Source organism: Bos taurus, chromosome 1, assembly GCF_002263795.3.
Source record: "Bos taurus isolate L1 Dominette 01449 registration number 42190680 breed Hereford chromosome 1, ARS-UCD2.0, whole genome shotgun sequence".
NCBI lineage: Eukaryota > Metazoa > Chordata > Mammalia > Artiodactyla > Bovidae > Bos > Bos taurus.
The window spans coordinates 151,412,927-151,434,879 of NC_037328.1; the positions used below are offsets into that span (position 1 = coordinate 151,412,927).

At 47.4% G+C, this 21,953-nt stretch overlaps 1 long non-coding RNA gene across 1 annotated transcript; it reads left to right on the top strand.

Annotated features, from left to right (window-relative positions):
* The first annotated feature begins 1,313 nt into the window (after positions 1-1,313).
* Positions 1,314-4,520, top strand: LOC132346085 (uncharacterized). The gene is made up of 2 exons (XR_009495776.1): positions 1,314-1,456; positions 3,759-4,520. It is a non-coding gene; the product is annotated as an uncharacterized lncRNA (long non-coding RNA).
* Positions 4,521-21,953: the final 17,433 nt, after the last annotated feature.

Consider the following 21,953-nt stretch of genomic DNA (forward strand, 5'->3'; position numbering starts at 1 on the left):
CATGGGGATGGTCTTGATCCCTGTCTCCTGTACAATGTCATGAACCTCCATCCATAGTTCATCAGGCACTCTGTCTATCAGTATCTATTACTGTCTATTCCTATGTATGATTTCATACATAGTAAACCCTAAAAATTACACCAAAGAAAAACTGTGACAACTAATCCATGAATTCAGCAAAGTTGCCACATATAAAATTATTACACAAAGATCAGATGCGTTTCTGTACACTAACAGTGAACAATCCAGAAAGGAAATTAGTGACTTCATTTAAAATAAAATCAAAAAGAACAAAATGTTGCTGAAGGAAATTAAAGAAGATACCAATACATGGAAAGGCATCCTGGGTTCATGGATTAAAAGACTTAATAATGTTAGGATTTCAATGCTACCTTGAAAACATTACACTAAGTGAAGTAAGCCACCACACAATTTAAAAAAAAAAATGGTGATTCCACTTACATGAAGTTCCTACAGTGTAAAATCCACAGAGAAAGAGGAACAATGGTTGTTAGGGCCTGGGGAGGGGACAGAGAGGAATTAGCATTCAATGTGCTTTAACTGGAGAACATGTGAAAGTTCTGGACACGGTTGGTGGTGGTGGTTGTACAGTAAAGTGAATATACTTAATGCCACTGAGCTGTACACTGAAAAATGGCAGAAATGATAACTTTTGTGTTAGGCATATTTTACCACAATAAAAAATGAATTACAGTTATGAGAAAATGCAATATAAGTAAGCAAATAGAATGATACCATGCAATATGTGTGTATATATATATATATATATATATATATATATCTCAGTTATATATATATAACTGAGTTATATGCATATAACACACATATGCAATATGTGTGTGTATATATATATATATATATATATGTGTATATATATATATATATATATATATATATATATATATATATATATATCTCAGATATATATATATCTCCAGGAGATAATTAAGGACAGGGAAGCCTGACTTGCTGCAGTTCATGGGTCGCAAAGAGTCAGACATGACTTAGTGACTCAACAACACCAAGGCACATTCTATCAATAATAGAAATATTCCAAGTTTGAGCACCAATCTGATTATATCTCAACCAACAAAATCCAGTTTAGAGGTAAGGCAGAGTACCCACACACAGCGTACTCTGGACACACACACAGCGTACTCAGGACACACACACACACACACACACACCACACACACAGGCCCCTCACCCTGACCTAGTACATTTTCTAGAATCTTGCCTCTGGTCTTCCCTTTGTGCATCCATGTTTTCAGTCCCTCCTGACGGAACCACAGAGCTCAAGGCTGCCTGTTTCCTCAGGGGAGGAGTCATGGGCAGGATGGAATTTCCTGCTGACACCTCCTCTCAGGACCCTGAATCTCCCTGGGAGCATGTTATAGCCTGCAGGCTCACTGGAAGGGGCCAGAACCACGAACAGGTAAGAGAAAGAAAGAACAGGGCAAAACTGAAAAAAGTGCAGGGATGTAACCAGCAACACGGGACTCCAGGAAAGGACAGGACGAGTGTCCTGGTTCTTTTAATAAGTAAGTTACAAGAATAACTGAATAATGAGAGAGAGAGATGTATGGACCAATCCAAGCAAACCAAAGTTTTTGGATCCCAATTCAAATAAAATGCCAAAAACAAAATAAAACTCTCAAGACATTCACGGAAATGTAAGCATTGACTGGATGATTAAAAAAAATATTATTTTAATTTGACTAAAAATTTGTGCTTGTTTTTAAACGAGATAATGGTACTGTGGTTTTATTGGCATGATTTAAGTTCTCTGTCTTTTCATCATCTTTCCGTTACATACTGAAATATTTAGAGATAAAATTATGTGATTCCTTGAAACTGCTTCCAGTAAATTCTGGGGGTGGGATGATTTGTGGGATTAAAAGAAACAAGACTAGCCACATCCTGATAATTGTCAGTGTTTCCAGTTGATGATAAACTGCTATTGAATTTGGTACATTTTAAAATTTTATAATGAACTGTTTTGAAATCTTGCTTGCAAATAATTTTCAGTGACATGGGCAAATGCCATTATCTACTCAACTGAGTGACTAACACTTTCACTATACTAAGCAGAAAAGGAAAAAAGTAAACACAATAACATCTAAGCTATTCAAATGAACATGTTTTAGACCAAAATGTCCCCAGTAGATATTATCTTGGCTGGTGGGATTATTACAGTAAATTTCATTCCTTAGTCTACACTCTAATTTCTGGCTTTCTACCATGGGCATGTAAAACTGATAATTAGGAGAAATGTTTATCTTTTAATTTTGAAGAGTAGAGAGTGATGAGCCATCTGAAGTAATGCTCTTGACTCTTCACCCATGTGTCTGGGAAACATTCTTTCAGTCAGTTCAGTTCAGTCACTCAGTCATGTCCGACTCTTTGCGACCCCATAAATCGCAGCATGCCAGGCCTCCCTGTCCATCACCAGCTCCCCGAGTTTGCTCAAACTCACGTCCATCGATTCGGTGATGCTATCCAGCCATCTCATCCTCCTTTGTCCCCTTTTCCTCCTGCCCTCAATCCTTCCCAGCATCAGAGTATTTTCCAATGAGTCAACTCAGAAGGGCTAATCCCATCCAGCAATGCATCTTAGCACTTAAAATTTCCACCTGGCATGAAATGGTGAATGTATTCACTTGGTTTTTAAAATAAGGCAGCAAGCACGTGATGGAATGAAGGATTTATTTGTGCTTTCAGAAGTCCTCACCATCAAAGTCATTTCACAGCCATTTCACAGATGTGACTACCTGGATTGTCCCCAAAGGAACAGAGCCTGGTGTGTTATTATTAAGTGCTCACCATTCTCCAGTGACGCACTGGTCGAGAATCCCCCTGCCAATGCAGGAGACACTGGAGACACAGGTTCCATCCCTGGATGGAGAAGATGCCCTGGAGGAGGAAATGGCAACCCACTCCAGTATTCCTGCCTGCGAAATCCCACGGACAGAGGAGTTCGGTGGGCTACAGTCTGTGGGGTTGCAAAAGTCAGACAGGGCTGAACAACTGACTGCACACAGCACAATCACTGTTCTAGAAACTTCTGGCTGGAGATGACTTGGGCATTTCACCTTTATAGCTTTGGAGAAAGGTATGATGCAGAGGGTTTGACATGCTCTTCGCATGCCTTTCTCCATGAGAAATCAGGCTTTTGGTCCCTGCACCACTGGTGGAATCTGCCTGGCGATATTTCTACTAGCAACCATGTCCCCAGAGACCCTGCCCTGAGCCACCTCCCACAGCCAGGAACACGTTATGGAGTGTTTGCATAAAAGAAGTTTGTAAGCCAGTGACTTCCTAGAAATCTTTCTTTAAAATCTTATGAAGTGACTACTCTGGTACCCTGAGACAACCTAGAGGGGTGGGATGAGGTGGGAAGTGGGAGGGAGGTTCAGGAGGGGACATATGTATACCTATGGCCGATTCTTGTTGATGTATGGCAGAAACCAATACAATACTGTAAAGCATTTTTAAATAAAGTTTTAACAAAAGAAAATCATATGAAAGGATTCTGACAGAGATCTGAGCATGGCTCACATTACCCACCAGCCTCAAAAGTTCCAGACGGGCTGGAAACATGTCTACAGCCATCAGCAGGCTTGTCCATTCCTACGGGTCATTTATACCCTGGGAGGGTTGGGCTGGATTTTTTTCTCCATCACCTCTTGGATTTCTTTGTGGTTTTGTCTAATTTTGTTTTCCTCTTTTTTTCTCAGTCCTGCCTGAGGATGGTTTGACCTTCTGGTAAAACCTGAACATGGGGGTTTCTTGGAATTCCCGGCTTGGAGATTATCACTCCAGCATCTTAGTGTAGCATCTGGATGCGTGTCCCTCACAGAGCCTGCACTTCATCCCTTCTCTTCCCTGCTGCTGCTACTGCTAAGTCGCTTTAGCCGTGTCCGACTCTGTGCGACCCCATGGACTGCAGCCTACCAGGCTTCTCCGTCCATGGGATTCTCCAGGCAAGAACACTGGAGTCGGTTGCCATTTCTTTCTCCAATGCATGAAAGTGGAAAGTGAAAGTGAAGTCGCTCAGTCGTGTCCGACTCTTCACGACCCCATGGACTGCAGCCCACCAGGCTCCTCCGTCTATGGGATTTTCCAGGCAACAGTACTTCTCTCCCCTAGTGGCTCCAAAATGCCTCCTCCAAACTCAGGAGAGACCCTCCAGGAACGTAAATTCCATGTCATCAATGGGAAAATAGAGACACCAAGAGGCTAAGTGATTTGGGCCAAGAAGTCAGGCCATCTTCCCTGGTGGATCTAATAATAAAGAACTTCGTGCAACACAGGAGACTTGGGTTTGACCCCTGGGTTTGGAAGATCCCCTGGAGAAGAAAATGGCAACCCATTCCAGTAGGGTTACAGTCCATGGGGTTGCAAAGAGTTGGACACGACTGAGCGACTAACACACACACATGATGCAATGGTAATATTTGTATATATTTGGATATAAATAGCTATATGATTAAAACTGATTTTGCTGTTTCTTTCTTCTTTTTTTGAATGTGGCCACGAGAAAATTTTAGATCCAATAAAAAAAGGCTTAGATTATATTTCTCTTGGGCAGCCCTGATCTAAGGGATTCCCCAAACTTCAAAGCTATGATTCTTGGAAGTATTCTTAAAGACCGTTTTATATCTGATTCTCTGTTTTCTGAAAATTCATAAAACTTATCAGCTTGTCAAGATAGTCTTGTCATCTCATCTCTTCTGTCTAGAAAGCAGAAGGAAGGGGCTACAGGGACCACATATATATCTGCCACAAGTTTTCTGTCAGCCTAGCCAGGGCTTCCTTTGAAGATTATCCTGCTGACCCTTGACTGAACATACCTAGTTCCAGGTATCAGAGGCTTGTCCTTTAAATTGACCTTTAAGCCTGTCCAACAAAATACTTAGCTAAGCTGATATCAGCCTTATTTCTGATCAAAGCAACAAGCATGACTGGAGTCCTCAGCTGATTCTTTTCTTGGCCAACACGATACATTTGGGGCTTTTTTCCTAATGATACCTTTGCCTTTGTTACCAAGTCCAAGCTCGTCTTGCGTGCCATACACAGGCTGATAAATCAAGTGATGAGTCTCTGGAGTGAGAAACGTTGACAGAAAGGCAGACAGCTGAGAAGACGGTGAGCTCATGCCCCAAAGAACCATCTTGCCTGAGTTAGACTCAGTTCAGTTCAGTCACTCAATCGTTTCTAACTCTTTGCGATCCCATGAACCGCAGCACACCAGGCTCCCTGTCCATTACCAACTCCCAGAGTTTACTCAAACTCATTCATACTGAAAGGGGAGGGAGTAAAGCCCAACATTTCCCATTTCCAACCAGACTCCAGAGGGGTATGCCAATTTTTTCCTCCCTGCAGCCATTCAGAGGTGGGCCTGATCAGGATGTTTCCTATAAACTAACCAAAGGTAATTTAGAATAATGCTCATTACCTGGGAGGCAGGGCTCCCAGAGATGGACCATGATGCATAATTTAAGCTTATGGGAAACATCCCTTTAGTGATTAACTTGCAATAGAATACAAAGTTTCTTCCCTATTACAAGTACAGCTGAAAAAGAACAAAATGTCTCATTAGCTGATTTTTTTTTTTAAGTATAGTCGATTTGAAGAACTAAAGAGCCTCTTGATGAAAGTGAAAGAAGAGAGTGAAAAAGTTGGCTTAAAGCTCAGCATTCAGAAAACTAAGATCATGGCATCTGGTCCCATCACTTCATGCCAAATAGATGGGGAAACGGTGGAAACAGTGGCAGACTTTATTTTGGGGGGCTCCAAAATGACTGCAGATTGTGACTGCAGCCATGAAATTAAAAGACACTTACTCCTTGGAAAAAAAAAACTCATGACCAACTTAGACAGCATATTAAAAAGCAGAGACATTACTTTACCAAAAAAGATCCATCTAGTCAAGGCTATAGTTTTTCCAGTGGTCATGTATGGACATGAGAGTTGGACTCTAAAGAAAGCTGAGCAGTGAAGAATTGATGTTTTTGAACTGTGGTGTTGGAACAGACTCTTGAGAGTCCCTTGGACTGCAAGGAGATCCAACCAGTCCATCCTAAAGGAAATCAGCCCTGAATATTCATTGGAAGGACTGATGTTGAGGCTGAAACTCCAATACTTTGGCCACCTGATGTGAAGAGCTGACTCATTGGAAAAGACCCTGATGCTGGGAAAGATTGAAGGCAGGAGGAGAAGGGGACGACAGAGGATGAGATGGTTGGATGGCATCACCAACTCGATGGACATGAGTTTGAGTAAACTCAGGGAGATGGTGATGGACAGGGAGGCCTGGCATGCTGCAGTCCATGGGGCCGCAGGTTCGGACACGACTCAGCGACTGAACTGCACTCACAGCTGATTTGCAGTGCTGTCAGTTGCAGGTGTGCAGCGCACTGGTTCAGTATTTTTGCAGATTATACTCCATGGCAGGTTATTATAAGATGACAGCTATAATTTTCTCTGTGATACAGAATATCCTTGTTGCTTACCTATTTATACATAGCCCACATTTTCGACTCAGCAGGGTTGTTTGTTTCAGGCTTCAAGACTGAAGCAAACATTTGGTATGAGGCTCGAAGGATTTTGCAAACAGTTTCTACCCATGACTTCCAAAGCTTGTGTAACATTTTGTGCAAAACTCGTGGGCCCTTTCTATGAAGCAAGGGTTTCCAGAAATGTTTACTTTGCGGAAGTGAGCGTGCACGTTTGTCTGTTCCCTTGAAAACTTCCACACGTCCGGCAGACACACGCCCCTCTCTCATGGCTGGGCTGGCTGCCTCTGTGCCTGTCCTCTGATGATCGGCCTTCCCAAGACCTGACCCCTCTGGACGGGCGTGACTCTCAGCCACACTTTGAACTGTCATTAGTTAAGACCAGTTGTCCACAGGCCAGATACATGTGGGCTTTCCAGCCCTCCACATGGAAGCCATCCAACTCAGTTTCAGAAAACAAAGGCCCTGGACAGACCTAGGGCTGTGTTATGAATTGAACAGTGTTCCCTAAAAGAGATATGCTGAAATCCTGACATCTGTGCTCTAAACTGAGTGCCTGTGTCCGTCCAAAATTTACGTGAAACACTAACCTTCATGGAATGGTATCAGCAGGTGGGGCCTCTGGGAGGGGATGAGGTCACGAGGGTGGAGCCCTCATGAATGGCGTTAGTGCCCTTGTAAAGGGACCCCAGAGAGCTCTGCCACCTCTTCTACACCTGGGGACACAGCAAGAAGGCACTGTCTGTGAACCAGGAACCAAACCCTCATCAGGCACCTTGGTTTTTAACTTCTCAGCCTCCAGACAGTGAGACACAACATACAAGCACTCAGTTTACGGGATTCCTTTAGAGCCACCCAGTGATACCAAGGGGGCTTCCCTGGTGGCTCAGTGCTGAAGAATTTGACTGTCAATGCAGCAGACCCAGGTTTGATCCCTGGGCCGTGAACATCCTCTAGAGAGGGAAATGGCAACTCACTCCAGTATTCTTGCCCAGAAAGTCCCATGGACAGAGGAGCCTGGTGGGGCTACAGTCCACGAGGTTGCAAAGAGTCAGACACATCTGAGTAACTAAACAACAACCACAAATCAGACTGAGACATCCCAGGACCTCAGAAGGCGACCTTATCAGGAGATCAGGTCTTCACCGGGGTAACCACACTAAAATTAGCTCACGAGGGTGGGCCCTGATCCAATGTAACTGGCGTCAGGAAATTTGGACACACACAGGGGGAAAGCTGTGAAGAGATGGAGGAGAACGCCACGTGAAGGCTGATGCTATGCTGTGAAAAGCTGAGGACCATCTGGGGCCCCAGAAACTGAGGGAGATACCTGGACAGATCCTTCCCCAGCACCTTCAGAGCGAGCACTGGCCCTCCGACAGCAGGAGCTCAGACTTCAACCCTCCAGAACTGTGAAAGGAGAAACATCTGTTGTTCTAAGCCACTGAGGTCATGGCACTTTGATACAAAGAAGTGGAAGTGTTAGTCACTCAGTCGTGTCCGACTCTTTGGGACCCCATGGACTGTAGCTCACCAGGCTCCCCTGTCCATGGGGTCTTTCAGGCAAGAATACTGGAGTGGGCTGCCATTTCTTTCTCCAGGGGATCTTCCTGACCCAGAGACTGAACCCAGGTCTCCCTCATTGCAAGCAGATTCTTTATAGTCTGAGCCACCAGGGAGACTTTGTTTTGTAAACAAAGTTACAAAGGCCCTAGGAAACTAACACAGACCAGAATTCCAACAGCTCCTGTAAACTGGTTTATTTTCCATTACTCAGACATGTCAGCCCAGCTTGGGTTCCAGACCCACATCAGTGACTTGGCATCTCGCACGTATAGTTCCAGTGTCTGAAGTATGCGTTAGACACAGAACTGTCAATTTTATAAATAAAACTGCAGGATACCCAGTTAAACTTGAATTTCAGATAAATGTATAAATATTTATTTGTAATATAAACAGTAATTATTCAGTATAAGTATGTCCCATGCAATATTTGAGTGTTAGATGAGATAATGATCTCAGATAAGTCTACAACTTGAACATCAAAGTTAAAGTTCGTCAGTCTGGTGAACTGATTGTCACCCAAGACCACCATGTACAGTTGCTCAGGTTGTGTACTGTGCAACATATAGCCATCAGGTTATGGTGCCTCTAAAACCGTGTAACACAGCAAGCATGTCTTCAGCAAATTATCCCTCCCTTGTCTTCATGCTAACTGTTCACAGGGACCCACTCTCTGGCCACAGTTCTCAGCCTCTCCTATTCCCCATCCTGTTCCTTACAGAACCTTGCAACAAGACCCTTCCTGTTAATGCATTTCCACCTCATTCTCTGCCTTCCCTCCCTACCTACACCTCTCAGAAGTGTGTGCGCATCTAACATGGATGCACTGTGGCTTCTGTGTTTCTAAAGAAATGTTAAGGACCATGAAGATTGGAATGGGAATTTAAGCAGCAATTGATGGGATGTACATGAAGGAAAAATTCTGAAGAGGGATAATGAGATTCTGGTCGCTTCCCTTAAAGAACTCTGCCCTGAGAAAACTATGGTCATGGTGTTGCCTTGTAAGGGACTCAGGAACGTCACAGACGCACAAGCCCAAACGCATCACAGACAAAGGGAGGCTCTCACACTCTGGACTCTGAGGCTGCAGTTGCCACTCTAGGATGTATTATACTGCTTAGCATCCCTATCAGTTTTTCCAGTTGAGCTGAAATTCACACAATAGAAAATTGACCATTTGAAAGTGAACAATTCAGAGGCATGTGTTCACAGTGTTATACAACCATCACTTCTCTCTAGTTCCAGGCCTTTTTCATCAGCCCAAAATGAAACCCTGCAACTATTAGGCAGTCACCCCCTTTTCCCATACCCCCAGCTCCTGGAAAACACTAATTGTTTCTGTCTCTTTGGATTTACCTATTCTGGACAGTTCATAAAAATGGAATTATATGAAATTCCAATATATGACCTTTTGCATCTGACTTCTTTGAATTAGCATAATGTTTCTGAGGGTCATCCATGTTGAAGCATGCATTGGGACTTCACCTTTTGCCATCGCTGAATAGTAGTGTATTGTGTGGAAATGTCACATTTTGTCCGCTAGTGGACATTGGGTAATCCCCAGCTTTTGGCTATTGTGAGTAATGCTGCCCTGGTCGTTCACGTACAAGTACTTTTTGGGTCCTTGACTTCAGTGCTCTGGGGCTCATACCTAGGGCTGGAATCACTCTGCATCCTCACCATTTTGACCACACAGCCGATGTTACTGAGACCGTACATTTCAGGGTATTCAGTGCAATATCTGCTCATATTTTCAATCTTTATGTTGAATATTTTTGCTGCAGATCAAAGGCCAGCAAACTTTTCCTCTAAGGGCCAGGTAAGTAAATAGTTTCGTTTTCATGGGTCTTGTGGTCAGCTCTGCCTTTGCAGCATGAAGCAGTCACAGACAATGTGTATGACATTTACAGTGCTGTAATAAAATTTCATTCACAAAAAACCAGCCCCAGGCAGCAGGCCAGATGTGGCCCTCAGACTAGAGTGTGCCAACCTCAGCTCTAGGACGAGCGCAGAAGGAGGTAGCCTCATGCAAGTGCTCCATTCCATGAAGGATGGATCTCCTTCAGCCAGGACAGGACAGGACAGGTCAGAAAGCACTTTCCACACGTATATGGGCACAGGCACAATCATATCTTCAGTGCTGGTGAGCATGCCAAGGAAAGTGGACTTCACTCATGGCAGGAGGGACTTGAGGAACTTCCCTGGTGGTCCAGGGGTTGAGACTCCACAGGGGCCGTGGGTTCCATCCCTGGTGGGGGAACTAAGATCCTGCATGCTCCATGGTGTGGCCAAAAAAGAGAAGGGACTCAAGACAGCACCTTAAGAACTTCCTGATTATGAAGCATCTGAAGTCCTCCACATAAGCAGCTGAGTCGAGTTTGAGGAAAGGTGGCCACCCTCTGGCTGGGCTGGTTTTGAAGATGCAGGGCTGATGAATTCACCAACAAATCCCTCAATGTCTTTTCTAACATTCACCCTCTTCCGAGATTCATCAGGGCAGAAAGGGGGCACCCAAGCTCAGAAACTCACTCATCCAACAAGCATTTATTGAGCACTGTATACAGGCACCATGCTACCTCTTGGGTATTCCAAATCACGCATTCCAGGAGTCTTCCGGGAAATCTGGACACTTCCGGTAGTGGGGCGCTCACGACCCACACAGGACATCCTACCCCATGACTGGACAGTGCTTTGCCTCCTCAGAAATACCTAAACCTCCCAGTATGACTCCACACCTGCCTCGTTGTTCTTGTTCATTCTCTCAGTCATTTCCAACTCTTTGCGGCCCCATGGAGTGTAGCATGCCAGGCTTCCCTGTCCTTCCCCATCTCCCAGAGTTTGCTTAAACTCATTGAGTAATTGATGCCATCCAACCATCTCGTCCTCTGTCGTCCCCTTCTCCTCCTGCCTTCAATCTTTCCCAGCATCAGGGTCTTTTCCCATGAGTTGCCTCTTTATAACAGGTGGTCAAAGTATTGGAGCTTCAGCATCAGTCCTTCCAATGATTATTCAGGGTTGATTTCCTTTAGGATGGACTGATTGGATCTCCCTGAGGTCCAGGGAATTCTCAAGAGTCTTTCCAACACCAAAGCCCAAAAGCATCCTCCCACCAGTCAAATACCAACAGGCACCCCCACCACATACAGATACAAAGAGAAGAGGCAAGGAGCCCAGGAAACAGCAGGTAAACAAAGGATCACCGACTGATGGCACCCTTTATCACTGCTGGTGTGTTTCAAGGCAAAATCACTTTCACATTCAACGACTTACTGGGAAGCTCCTGAACTCAGGTAGAGTTGACAGTCGACTTCTAAGGAGCTGATTCCCACGAAGCAGAGGGCATCCTTGCTCCAAAGACATTGTCAGAGCTCTTCCCTTAAACCATGGTTTCCAAAAAAGCAAAGAAGAGTCTGGAGGGAGCAGAGATGAAAACCGCAGGCCTGGGAGCCGGGCAGGTCTGGGCTGGAGAGAAACCCTTTGCCCTACTTGCAGCAGGACCTGGAGACGGGGTGAGTCAGAGAGCTGCAGGGGGCAGGGTTTCCTGCTCTGAAAGCCTGGGTGATGATCCAGCAGCTTTACAGAGATGCCTCGATGAGCCACCTCACCTGCTGTGCCCGTGACCCTGAGGCTAGGCGCTGACAGCTAGTGAGGTCTTCCCCCCTGATCTCTCACCACCAGCTAGTGCAGGCCTGGTGGAGAGGACCCCACAGAGACCAAGCAGCCTTCGGGGCAAAGGGCTAAGATGATAGCCTGAGGTTTAATTAAAGAAAATCTCACCCTAAAAATTGAGGGGGCTCTTTCATTGCATATGCAGTTAAGTTACATTAACTAACATTATAAGCTGACTTAGTAAAAATATCTTTTTGGACTTTACATAAAGGCTTTCTGGGGGAAACTTACGTTTCTCTGTGTCTTTGAGATGTAAATGTTCTGTCTGATCTTCCAAATGGATGTTCTATGTGTGCGTGTTTTATTTGTTCATGTTTTCTTAAAGATTTTTCCTTTTGCCATACTGTTTTTTGAGAGTAATCTCTCCAAATTTAGATTATATTTTCCTACTCTCTCTTATGCATCTTAGGTGACTCAGTAGTAAAGAGTCCTCTTGCCAACGCAGGAGATGTAGGAGACACAGTTTCCATCCCTGCGTCAGGAAGATCCCCTGGAGTAGGGAATGGCAACCCACTCCACTATTCTTGCCTGGAGACTCCCATGGACAGAGGAGCCTGAAGGGCTACAGTCCATGGCATTGCAAAGAGTTGGACATGACTGAGTGTGCATACACTGAGGTTTAAAGAAAAAAATGAGTCTGATGCAAACAAAGGGAGGCAGAGGTCAAGGCCAGAAGAAAGGGGAAAGGGCCCAAATGCAGAAGCCACTAGAAGCAGCCCACCCCACCTTACCCCAGGAATTCCTTGGCTGGTTCATAGGCCTCAGGGCACCCTACCCACACCTGTAAGATCTGTTCTCCAGCAGCAATCTGTCCAGGATCTCAACCACCAGTAAGTCCTGAAATCAACTGAAATGTCACAGCCAGCAACCAATAAAAGCAAAGTGAGAGTGGAATAGAATACAATAGATTAGAATGCATAGCCTCCGTAGGGTGAGGGTGTCATGTTACACTGTTTCAGCCACATGTACATGTGCATACATGTGTGTGCTGTAAAAACATGTGGGTACAGGCATACTTGCATAGCCTAGAGTTGAAAGCATTGGCATGGGAGAGTATGTTCAAGGTAAGCATGGCTCGCAGAACAGTGATAAGGTGTCAGTGGCTCAGTCGTGTCTGACTCTTTGTGACCCCATGGACTGTAGCCCAGAAGGCTCCTCTGTCCATGGAATTTTCCAAGTAAGAATGCTGGAGTGGGTAGTCATTTCCTACTCCAGGGGATCTTCCCGACCCAGGGATCGAACCTGTGCCTCCTGCATTGTAGGCAGATTCTTTATCATCTGAGCTACCAGGGAAGCCTCCCCAACTGTTCACAGAAACCTCTGTAATTATACACACACACACACACATATGCGTGCATATATTTTGCTAAACTTTTCTTGGTTACAGTCAGGAAGAACTGGAAACCTCTGGCTAATGCATCCATCAGGACTTCTTGGAGCCAGTGAGGAAAAACACCTGTGGTTCCATTTCATGGCCCCCCTTGTGCTGTCTGGGGAGGTGACCAGGGCAGGAGAAGCAGACGGTAGAGGCAATCAACAAGTATTTCCTGGGGACTTCCCTAGTGGTCCGGTTGCTAAGACTCCACACTCCTAATGCAGGGGGCCCAGGTTCAATCCCCAGTCAGGGGGAGCCTGCATGCCACAGCTAAGACCTGGCACAGTCAAAGAAATAAATAAATATAAATATTAGAAAACGATAAAGCTTACACTGTTTTTTTTAAAAAAAATATTTTGTGTATAGCGAGAGTGAGATATTCATTTATTTCCCAAAGAGGCAGGGGCATGAAATTAATTCTAAAGGCAACAATGAAATTCTGCAATCAACTGAAAAATACAGAAAAGGCCTCTAATAGTTACTAGCCAGTGTTGCTTGTATCTTTCCCAGTTCCTTACATACAAGGTATAAGCCAAGCATGTACCCGAGAGAGATCTGCATTTCTATGAGCTCAGTGTTCATACGCTCAGGAAGCAAAGATTAGAATATTGACTTTTCTAGCTTTCAGCACCAGCTAATAGCACCTGGCAGGTGGGTATGGAAACTGCAACAAATCCACTGAAATATCAGCCTGCAGAATAGAATCCTGCTGTTACAACACTTACATCCTCAAAGAGATCCCCAAAACTGTGGGTTTGTAAAACAAAGCAGTTTCACTCACCAGTCAGCCTGTTGTTACAGCAAAATATCCGAGCTCCAGAACCCCAGGCAGGCGTTGCCAGCTTCGGAGGTCCCTGGTGAATTGGGATCCTTGTGTGCGGTGCCTGGGTCTCCCTCCCAACCTCTCCCTTTGTCATGCTGAGGCTTGGACTTTATGCATTCTGTTTTTGGAGGCATTCCATTATAAATTGGGTCACAAAGAGTGGGCATCCTTTTAAGATAATTGCAAAGAAGATCAAAATCCTACAGGGATGCCTCTCCTTGAAGGTCAGGCTAGCAAACTCCCACCCATCACATCACTTCCCTTTCCTTTCCTCCTGCACCATGGCAACACCACCCAAGAGGGTGATGGTAACTAACGTTTGCTGAGCAATCACTGGGCGACCAACTCATTCCCCTTTGCCTGGGTCTATTGAGGTTTTTAATATTGGAAGCCACCAGCATTCAGCAAACCTCAGTGCCTTCAGGAAGCGCCAGGAAAATGAGACAACTGGTCACCCTGACCGTGTGCCGAATGTTCTAAGCACGCTCAATGCATCAGTTCATTTGACCTGGACCACCCATAGGGCAGCTCCTGCGCTCCTCGCCTCTTAACAGGTGTGGACCTGACAGGTCAGGAGGGACTAGGAGACATGATAATTATGGGATGTGACAGAGCTTTTAGCTAATGCTACAGTGGCAATCACACGGTAACATAAATGTATCAAAGCTATATGTTGTACACCTTGAGCTTACACAATATGTCAGTGATTGACATACCTCAATTTTTAAATTTTTTAATTGGAGGATATTTGCTTTACAATGCTGCCTTAGTTTCTGCCATACAACCTCATGCGTCAGCTATATGTGTACGTGTATCCCCTCCCTTTTGAGCTTCTCTCCCACGTACCCCATCCCGCCCGTCTAGGTTGTCAGAGAGCACAGAGCTGAGCTCCCTGTGTTACACAGCAGCTTCCCACGACCCGCCTGTTTCCCCACGACAGTGCACGCGTGTCAGTGCTACGCGCTCCATGTGTCCCACGACCCACCTATGTCCCCGCGACAGTGCATGCGTGTCAGTGCTACGCGCTCCATGTGTCCCGTCTCTTCCTTCCCCCACTGTGCTCACAAGTCCATTATGTATGTCTTCGTCTTCATGCCTGCCCTGAAAATAGATTCATCAGTACCATTTTTCTGGATTCCCTATACATGCATTAATATACGGTATTTGTTTTTCTCTTTCTGACTTACTTCACACTGTAAAAAAAAAAAAATGTCTAGGTCACACAGGTGGTGAGCCTGGAACTTGGAGTCACACCCCGAGCTCTGCTGCAGGCTTCCTACTCGGCCGCCTCCAATCCTGGCCAGAGGGGACCACAGCCCAACTGCAGAGCTCCACGTGGAGAGCAAGGACCTTGGTGGAGTGCTTTCTTTAAACCATCACCTTACACAGCCCTGGCCTCATAACACGACCTCCTCTCATGCCTACAATTGAAGGAATTCACTCCTTCAACAAATATTTTTTAAGGGCTTTCTCATATCAGGCTGGGAAAACAGTGGGGAAGGAAGGGAGAGAGGAAGGGGTGGAGGGAGGTAGAGAAGTGCACAGCACGGTTGCAGGAAGCCAGGCAGACATTCCTGGTAAATGAGCTCTAGTTCGAGGGGGTCCTAGTCAGGAGTGTCCATGGACGGAATTTAAGGAGTCTTTGAAACTGCATAGGCAAATAATGACATTCATATTTTCACTAATCTCCAACTGAAAATGAGCATTTCTTTCCATCATGAATGGACACAACACACAGAATGAACAGATCCTGGGAACTGGTCATGGATTAGAAACAGCAGATGCTTTGATCTAACGTTACACTTGGTGTACAAATCTCAGAATAATCTCCCACCACTCTCAAATTAGAGCGGTTATCCGAACCGCTGGTAGATCTTATTACAAAACACATTTAAACAAGAGCACATTTTTTTAACTTGATAACTGTATCTTTCCTCCTTGTTATTGCGTCTGACCCTTTATGATTCCATGGACCATAGCCCGCCAGGTTCCCCTGTCCATGGGATCCTCCAGGCAAGAATACTGGAGTGGGTAGCCTTTCCCTTCTCCAGGGGACCTTCCCAACCCAGGGACCGAATCCGGATCTCGTGCACTGAAGGCAGATTCTTTACCATCTGAGCCACCAGAGAAGATAAACTGATTTCCTTTGCAATCCCGAGTGTTTTATTTTATACATTTAAAAATGTTATCCTAATAAGGAGCCAACAGGCTTCCTCAAAGGTGTCACAGCACCAGAAGGCAGAACCCCTGCCCTAGTCAAGAGTCAAGCTCATGGAGCCAGGGACACACCCCGGGCCTGGGTCGGAGGCTGCCCTACAACCCGTGAGCCAATGAGCAGCTGAGACTCCAGGGATGCTCCTTGGGCTTCCATCAGCACTTTCACCACCTTCACACTTTACAGTGACTAAATGACTCTGAGCTTTTCTGCAGGGCAGAGAGAGCTGGTTATATAAATGTTTCATTCTCACCGAACAGTTTTACAGCTGCTGTGTGAACCACGGCCCCAGAACCCTGTAACTGCAAGGCTAACAACACGTCGGAGATCTTGCTATTTTTAAAATAAAGAAAACAAAGCAAAGAAATACATGTGTTCCTGCCCAGCATTGCTCAGCCCAGGGGTCCTGCAGACCTAAGCCCGGACCCTGGCGACCTCTGCCCTCTGCCCAAGCATCCTTCACGCCGGCCTGCGCAGTGCATGCACTCTGTGTGGCCACCTCCAAGCTCGCCTGTCTCTGTGTCCCCCTCTGTCTGAACTTGGGAGGATGGGGCACCACGTGACAAGGATCGTTAGGACAAATGCGCGCCTGTTTATTGGCCTGGGTGTCCCTTTGCTTTCTTAAAGTATGGCGGTATCTCCCCATCTTCTGCCCGGGTGACCTTGAAGATGCCAGGTCAGCCAGGAAAGGAGAAACAGCATCAGTGAAAATAACAAACAGGGAGGCCCCTCGCCCGCTGCCCACTTCCTCCAGGATAGTCTTAAAAATGTACACAAAAGGCCAGGATGAATTTTCATTTCCTGACCACTGCCTTTAGAGTCCTTGGGCCTCTCCAGAAGGATTCCCCACTAATATCGACACCCTACGGGGCTGGGGGTGGAAGAGGGTGCCTCCTCCCAGCCACTGCTACCAGGGAGGGCCCTGCCAGCAGCCTGGTGATGCCAAACCTCCCGGGAAACCAGCTTCAAACACTGCATCCTCCCAGGTCTCCCTCAGCAGGGAGTCGGAGAGACATTTCCCTCCCATTTCACAGATGCATAAACTGAGGGATTCCACTCATGTAGGGGTGGGGAAAGCCAGGTTGGGGCTTGCTCCCCGTCCTGAGCTCTCATCTCACCCGCACTGCTTGGTTCTGCCTAGTAGGGGGAGAGAGCACAGGCTTCCACTTTCTGGGTGGGGCTGGGTTGAAAGTGAAAGTGTACTCGCTCAGTCGTGTCCGACTCTTTGTGACCCCATGGATGGTAGCCTGCCAGGCTCCTCTGTCCATGGGATTCTCCAGGCAAGAATACTGGAGTGGGTTGTCATGCCCTCCTCCAGGGGATCTTCCCAACCCAGGGATCGAACCCAGGTCACCAGCACTGCGAGCGGATTTTTCACCATCTAAGCAACCAAGTCTGCATTTCCCTTCCTCTGTGTTCTACAGTCATGACTGCTCCAAAATAGAGCCTCACAGCAGTAAAAATCTACCCTTTGCCCTCTTCTCCCCTGCCCTCTGACCTCTCAAGTCTCCCTTCAGTCTCTAGGACTTCCTTGAAGGAATCTCCCCAAAGTAGTAGTCACAGAATTGCATGGGGTGGAGCTGGACCATTTTGCTTAGGAAACCAGATCCTGTTTAAACCGCACAGTTTTGCAAGTGCTCATATTTAGGGGCCTCCAATCTCCTCAATGCTGGGGTGGGGGAGGGAGTTGGGGAGGTTGCATCAGCCTTGCACAGGAAAGATGAGCAAGAATCCCGGGGCACGTGCTTACATGAGCATCAGCAGGCATGTCATTAGCCGTATTGGATAGCATCTCTGCTTTCTTGCGGTTGGAGGTAAGGACTTAAAGTGCTGCAAGCAGTCACTCCATTGAAACAGTCGACAGCAACTGAGGCTGGAGCTGGGGAAGTGACGGGGCGGCAGGGAACACTGGGAGGTGCAGGACCCAGCCCTGATGAGACTGAACAAGGTCAAAATGTTCCTCACACTGCTGGGCATTTCCACTGTTGAGAATACCGAAGGGTATGGGCAACTCACTACGTGCCAAGTGAAACATAGTGGACAATGGGCATTTCCTAAATCCGTGCCAGTGGCTGCACTGCTGCTGTGGAAGAGGAGAGCTGGCAGAGGGAGGTGGGAGACACCCAGGGCTTGACAAAGAGACAACAGATGCTTCTTCCCTCCGGACGTAGGAGCTGAAACTCCCACTCATCTCTCCCCAGCCGGTATCATTGTAAGAGTCAGAGGGCCGGTTGTTAAAGATGCAAGTCTGGAACCTGGGGAGAAACCTGGGAGGCTGCAGCAACAAGTACCTCCCTCTGTAAGCCAGAGATTCACAAATCCCCGAGTCCCCAGAACATCATCAAAATGCATGCATCTGCCCCAGAACAGGGCTTCCCTGGTAGCTGGCGCTTCCCTCATAGCTCAGTTGGTAAAGAATATGCCTGCAATGCAGGAGACCCTAGTTCGATTCCTGGGTTGGGAAGATCTGCTGGAGAAGGAAATGGCAACCCACTCCAGTGTTCTTGGGCTTCCCTTGTGGCTCAGCTGGTAAAGAATCCACCTGCAATGCAGGAGACCTGGATTCAATCCCTGGGTTGGGAAGATACCTTGGAAAAGAGAAAGGCTACCCACTCCAGTATTCTGGCCTGGAGAATTCCATGGACTGTGTAGTCCATGGGGTTGCAAAGAGTCGGACACAACTGAGCAACTTTCACTTTCACCCCAATATATGGCAGACTTATCAAAATCTCCATGGGGACGTCCCTGATGGTCCAGTGATTGGGAGTCCACCTGCTGGCACAAGGGACACAGGTTCGATTCCTGGTCCAGGAAGATTCCACATGCCGTGGGACAACGAGGCCCATGGGCCGCAACCACTGAAGCCCTCTCACCCGTGCTCTGCAGCAAGAGAGGCCACTGCCGTGAGAAGCCCACGCACCACAGCTAGAGTGTAGCCCCTGCTCACCCCAACTAGAGAAAGCCCATGCATAGCAATGAAGACCCGGCACAGCCAAAAAGAAGACATAAATAAAAAATTTTTTTAAATTTCCAGAAACTAGACCCAGATGATTTTCAGGCATTGGAAATTTGGGACCCGCATCTTAGATGAAAACGTGTAGTTGCTCAGTCGTATCCGACTCTCTATGATCCTATCGAGTGTGTGTAGCCGCCAGGCTCCTCTGTCTGTGGGATTCTCCAGGCAAGAATACCGGAATGGGTTGCCATTTCCCTCTCCAGGGGATCTTCCACACCCAGGGATCGAACTCACACCTCCTGCCCTGAGGGCAGGCTCTTTACGGTCTGAGCCACGAGGGAATCCCCTAGACGAGTGGTTCTCAAAGTGTGGTCCCCAGACAAGCGGCATCAGCACCACCTGGCAGGTTGTCAGATTCATGCAGATGCTCAGGCGCCGCCCAGACCTGCAGAATCAGAGACACCAGAGGTGGAGGCCCGCCCTCAGGTGACTCTGATGTAGCTGAAGTGGGCGAATCTCAGGGGAGACTGAGCTTCCCAGGGGCATGGACGTGTCCAGGTCTCGCTACTCCAGAGGGAGCTGTCTACACCTCCCTCCTCACTGGGGACAGAGCACAGCTCCCAGGGCAGGCGTGTCTGCAGGGAAGGCTGCTGGGAGCGGAGGGAGCTGCAACCCCTCCAAGGTTCTGGTTTGGTCTGTCTTGTGCCAAAATAGCCCCCTAAACCTGACCAGATCCTTATGCATTTCAATTCAGAGTCCCAGGACTTCAAAGCCCAGTGTGGAGTGTGCTTTCTCTACCAGCTTGAAGCACAGATCAAATACCCCAGGACTCACAAACGCACCTGCAGGGCTGGCGCTAGTGACAGCTCTGGACGAAATAGGGAGCCCTTTGGTCCCCACTGAGCTGACTTGGACTTTGCATTCCTGCTGCAATTCCGCTCATCTCCTGGGGATCACACAACACACTGAGCCTTCCAGCCTCTGCTGCCACCCCTCCGACCCCACACCTACCCACCCCTCACCCTCCGAAGCTCAAGCTCCCCTCAATCAGGAACCAATCTTCTCTGGCCCTTTCCAGCCCTTGCTGACCTGCCCACTCTCCATTCATGGAGAAACCTTGCCGTCAGCATTTGGCACTTGAATTTCTGTTTATTTTCCAACTGAAAATGCTGGTCTTCAAAAGCAGCTTCCCTTGAACTGCTCAACACCCAAGAAAGTCATCACCAGGGTGCTCAGTAAAAGCTGATGCCAGTAAAAGCCTTGTCACAAGAAGCAAGAAATCTTATGTCATTCTTGCTGGGAGAACAATTTCTTGATTTATAGGAACAGCCTCTGAACAAGTCAGATCAACTGGGCATTTGTCCTGAGGGCTGGGAGTGAGCTTTGGGTCCTTTACAAAAACAGGAAGGCAGCACCACCCCCTGAAAACCCTGCCTCACAGTCAACCTGGCTCCAAGGGACTTCACACAAGCCCTCCTCACCTGCTCCTGTTGATTAAATGGCAAGGGCCGGGGCATCAACAGACCTGGGCTCAAGTTCCAGCCTTATTTCTTATTAATAATATTAGTGTAACTATTAATGTGGGTCAGGAAGTTCCCCTGGAGAAGGGATAAGCTACCAACTCCAGTATTCTTGGGCTTCTCTGGTGGCTCAGACAGTAAAGAATCTGCCTGCAATGCAGGAGACCTGGGTTTGATTCCTGGGTTGGGAAGATCCCATGGAGGAGGGCATGGAAACCCACTCCAATACTCTTGCCTGGAGAATCCCGTGGACAGAAGAGCCTGGTAGGCTACAGTCCATGGGGTCGAAAAGAGTCAGACATGACTGAGTGACTAAGCACAATTAACCTGGCAAAAGCTGGTTCACTCCGGAAGAATCTGGCTTCATAGACCCAGTGTCCCTGCTTCCTACACCTGCTCAGGTGGGTGTCCTGCTTTGGGAGGCATTTAAGTTTGAGGATCAAGAAACTGAGAACCAGACTTTCCTGGTGGTTCAGTGGCTAAGACTCCACGCTGCCAACCTAGGGGGCCCAGGTTTGATCCCTGGTCTGGGAACTGGATCTCACATGCTGCAATAAAGATGCAGTGCAGCCAAATAAATAAATAAGTATAAATTAAAATAAAAGAAATTGGGAAGGAATTCCAAAGAAGAGCCTCAGGCATGGAAAGGCATCTGGGGAAGAAAGTGGCAGTGCCCAGGAGAAGGAGAAGTAAGCTGGGCTGCTGGGCATGATTGGAGCCCCTTCATGTCTTTGCAGGCCATGGATAAGGAATGGTATTTCCTTACATGATCTCTGATGACCAAGATGTGCCCTCCAACACGAGGAGCCTCAGACAGAGTCGCGGCTCCAACAAGGCTCCAGCGATGACTGCGAGCATTTATCACGCAAAGGGAGCCAAGGGCCACATGCGGTCACCTGCGGCCATAACCACGTTCCAGGGCGTCCAGGAAGCACAGAGAGGTTAAGAAGTTTGCTCCAGGTCCTGCAGCGTGGCACAGCGAAGCGGGGCTGCGAACCCACATGGGTCCCGAGGGCTGCACCCCGGGCCGGAACAGACGTGGATCCCACGAGCCAGCCCTCTGCTTGCGGGCCCTTCCCCGGTGCTCATTCCCTTTCCCTAGAAGTGAGCGAGGTTCAGGATCGAAAGCCTATGGCTACCCGGCGTGGAAGCTGGTCCCCGAGCTGGCGCCTGAGGCTCCTGTTTGCCCTGATTCTGCCCCAAGAGGAGCCAGCTGGGGTCTGAGCGGAGGCTGCGGGCACAGAGCGCCCGGGGAGCTGGTGGAGCGGGTGCAGCCTCGGGGCGGGATGGAAA